Genomic DNA, 4,751 nt, shown 5'->3' on the forward strand with positions numbered 1-4,751 from the left:
GATTTAGTGAACAAATCTACCGGATTGTCACTTGAACGGATTTGTTGCACATCAATGTCACCATTTTCTGAAGATCATGTGTGTAGAATAATTTTGGTGAAATGTGCTTCGATCTATCTCCTTTTATAAATTCTCCCTTCAATTGGGCTATGCATGCAATATTGTCTTTGTAGAAAATTGTGGATCTTTTGTCACATTCCAAATCATATTTTTCTCGAATGAAATGAAGTTGCTGTGTAAGCTGCTACTGCAAGATGCTGTGTAAGCTGCTACTACAAGCGGCTGTGTAAGCTACTTGTAAGCTGCTACTGTACCAGATATAGATAATCTTCTGCTGGGGATAATATTTATCCATAACGGACTACCGAAATGATAAGTTTCTTCACGAAGCTTATTTCCAATAGAGTACTAAATAGATAACCATATTTACGGCGGAGTCCCATATGGATAAGCTTCTTCAGGAAGCTTATGTACAACGGAGTACAATATGAACATCCATAATATAATATATATTTATAACACCCCCCTTAAATGTTCATTATTATGTGCCTCGTTAAAATCTTACTAGGAAAAACTCAGTGGGAAAAAATCCTAGTCAAGGAAAAAGAGTACACTAATAATATACATTGCAAACTGCCTCACTAAAAACCTTACCAGGAAAAACCCAGTAGGAAAAAAATAATTTGAGCAAGGGAAAAAGAGTACAGTGCAAAGACTTGGGTATATCTGGGCGGAGTTTATCATTCTCTTCTGGAGGTAAGATCGGATCCTTAATCCGTGTAGGAGAAGAATTATATCTTGCTAGTAAATTAACAGAAAATGCTATGTCAGGCCTTGTAACATTAGCAAGATACATTAGTGCACCAATTGCACTGAGATAGGGTACTTCAGGACCAAGGAGTTCCTCATCTTCTTCTGAAGGTCGGAACAAATCCTTATCCACTTCAAGTGATCGAACAACCATTGGTGTACTCAATGGGTGCGCTTTGTCCATGTAAAAGCGTTTTAAGACCCTTGCTGTATAGGAAAATTGATGGATAAAGATCTCATCTGCTAAATGTTCAATTTGCAGACCAAGACAAAGTTTTGTCTTCCCAAGATCTTTCATCTCAAATTCTTTCTTAAGATATTCAATTGCCTTTTGGAGCTCTTCCGGAGTTCCAACAAGATTTATGTCATCAACATAAACAACAAGTATAACAAATTCTGAATCCATTTTCTTTATAAATATACATGGACAAATAACATTACTTATGTAATTTTTTTTCCAGCAAATATTCACTGAGGCGATAATACCACATACGCCCAGATTGCTTTAAACTGTACAAAGATCTTTGTAATCTGATTGAGTACATTTCCTGAGATTTTGAATATGCTTCAGGCATTTTAAATCATTTAGAGATCTTTATAGAGATTTGATCAAATGAGTCATATAGGTTATGACTCGCATTTAAATGGCATGACATCTTCAGGTGTCTGGACTACTGGTCCGATCCTCACAATATTCACATTATTGTGCACTATATTGTATCAAATATATCATCGACGATCATTTTGTATCGGTTCGCAAGCGACATAACTTGTTGAGATCTCATCACTTTCTTTATATTCAGGTACCTAAACTTCTTCTGGAGTTTCATGAAATGTTATGTCGTGGGCTCTTCTAGAGCTCATTTCCTCCTCATTATGATCATTTTGATCATTAGCTCCTTATCATTTTTCAAGGATTGTTACCTTTGGAACCGATTGGTCTACCACGCTTCATGCGTATAGTAAACTCTATCATTCAGGAACTTTAAATTTTAATAGGAGCATTTGCAGCTGAAATATGATATTTGATTTTGGATCAACAATGTTTCTGCATTTGACTTGAATTATCTTCTAAGTGAGGATCATATTAATGATAATTCGATTCATATAGCATATTTTTAGCTGTTTATTCCATCCCCAAATGTTAGAAAACTAACATATATTCCCAATCTTCTTTGGAAAACATATCTTTGTGCATTGTTGTAAAGAAATTAATCATATACCACACATCAAAAGATAGTAAAAATATTTGATTTCTGATCCTAAACCAATTGTGAGAGGAGGACTTATCATATATTGTTGGTCTGATGCATACAAGTGTTGCTATATGCAATTTAGAAAATCTTAGACCAACACATGAAGCTTTGTTCTCATAAGCAATGGTTTAGCCATTAATAGGAGGTATTCAATGCTAAACCAGCTTGGATGCAAACCAGCATTATCAAGATGAACTGTCTTGATTTCATAATCTGAAAGTTTTGCTCTTAGTTGAGAAAAGCAATTTCAAATGCCAAACTGCAGGTTGACAATGAACACACATGTAACCATCTTATATATGCATCTATAAGTGGTTCACATGATAGGTGAAGGAGCCCATATTCACCTTTTATATATTTCAGAATCAGGGGTCTTAGTCCCAACTTTAGCTGGTATAATCAATTTATTATGAGATCAAGCAACACATGAGAATTCTTTAAAGAATCTTCTAGTTCTTCAGTATATGCTTATCTGAATTCTCAAATAGCTCATTTAAAAATGGCAAATGAAAACTTCAAGTTTATCATGGCATGCGCTATCTCTTAGTAAACTTCTGGTTTACTATGACATAAACCTTTGCATTAGTAAACTTCTGATTCACTGTGACTGCTTTTGCATTAGTAAACGTTTGGTTTACTCTGATACATGATATAGTACAAAATTGAAGAATAAGGCGAGTAACTTCTCACATACATATTATTTTACCCCCTATGATTGTGGAAACATGAAGATTTTCAATCTTCCAATCATTTGTAGTCTCAATACGATAGTTATTTGTATTAGTAAACTTCAAGTTTACTACAACATGTGTTTTGACCATAATCATATAATATGAATGACATATTTGTATATAAGCTCTTCGAGAGACTTTATTTATTATCCATAATCTAATATTTATCGGACACTACTGGTGTCATGTGTCTTATAGACAAACAGTTAGCTCTTCAGGAGTTGTTGATATATTTTGTACTATCAAATATTGCTCAGACACTTCTGGTATCCACCAACTTTGTGACAAATGTCTCCTTCAGGGAGAAATGCCATTAACATCTGAATATTTTATATCAAAGCGGTAACCACATAGTTATTACATCCTTCAGGTAAAGATACACGAGTTGTTATTTTCTTCGGGGAACTCGATAACTAACCATAACATATTAATGTGGTTGTAGTAGAAAATATTCTACAAGAATGCTTTTGCCTTGGAATGATATTTAATAAAATATTCCAAGATATTTTACGTACAATGGGTACGTGCGACAATGATCTTTATGCCACAAAAACAAGATTTATATCCTTTGTTATTCTACCTCTTCAGGAGGTGAGTTGTGGTATTTCGTCATTCACTCCAGGGAATGAAAATGTGCTTCAAAAATAACTTTGAATAGCTTATTATTTTGTTTAAGCACAGAAAGACACAGTTTCATAATATTTTCCTGCTTCAGGAGAAAATTTCAATTGTGTTACTTCTTCAGGAGCAAATTTAAAATACGAAATATTGAGTATATATTCCCTCAAACACATACCTCTTCTGGAGGTGAATTGTAATATATTCACATCAAAAACGCGTTCATATTTACGAGCTTTATTAATATTGTCACATTCACTTCGGGGAATGGATTAATATATATCAAAAATTCTCATCCTTCGGGGAACGAAACATAACTATTTAAATGTGAATTAATCACACCAAATTGTGTGATGACTTAGAACCTCTTTTAAGATATTGCTACTTCAGGAGCAAATCGAGGCATGCAAGTAATGTAGAGAAATTTTCTCTAATTTATCTTCAATTGTAACCATAGAATCATAAATTATCACTTCTGGTAGTCATATGCATATATCACTTCTGGTAGTTACCAAAATTTGGTTACAATGAGATATATGAAACATAACCACTTCTGATAGTTGTATATTACTTTCAAACTCTACCAGAGTTGCAAGCAAACTTATTGTCTTTGCTCGCCTTTAGAATCAAGTTATAGGACTTCAATATAAGGTAAAAACCTTACCTGATAAGCATGAAATGCTTTTAAAGTGGTGCTTGTGTTTTATACATGGTAGACGATGATGCTCATGAAATCATCGTAACCAAGAACGTGACTTTAGTTGGAATACATATCTTCAATCGGAAGGGACGTTACTGCCAGCATCTCAACACCTCAGTTGGTTAGAACTTACTTAATTTTAAAGCTCTACCATTTACCTGAGATAGGAAAATCAAATTCGAAGTAAGTGCTCAAAATGGCAGAGTCTCGTGCTGATAACGTGTTATAAAATAAAGACTGTAAAGTAAATAAATCAAAGACAAGTATAGGGAGAGAGATTGATATATTATTGAACTTTCAAACTGATGTACATAATGAACTGAAAACTCCTCTATTTATAGAAGAAATGAAGCAGCTGCGAGGCTTCAGGAAGCAGCTTGTCAGCTGTCTGCATAAGCTGCTTGCAACCTGTCTGTTTAATAAGAAGCTGCTGAAAATCATTTCATTGAGTTGCTTGCAACCTGCCTGCATTAGCTGCTTGTAGATAAACTTCAACAGAGTACTAAATGGATAATCTTCTTGCGGAAGATTATAAGTATTAAATGACCACAATATAATTATTTTCATCAAATATTTTAGAAAGTCCAAAAATGAAAAAGTGGTTACTAATATAAATGAGAAGAAAGAGATGACGTT

Source organism: Nicotiana tabacum, chromosome 10, assembly GCF_000715075.1.
Source record: "Nicotiana tabacum cultivar K326 chromosome 10, ASM71507v2, whole genome shotgun sequence".
NCBI classification, from domain to species: domain Eukaryota; kingdom Viridiplantae; phylum Streptophyta; class Magnoliopsida; order Solanales; family Solanaceae; genus Nicotiana; species Nicotiana tabacum.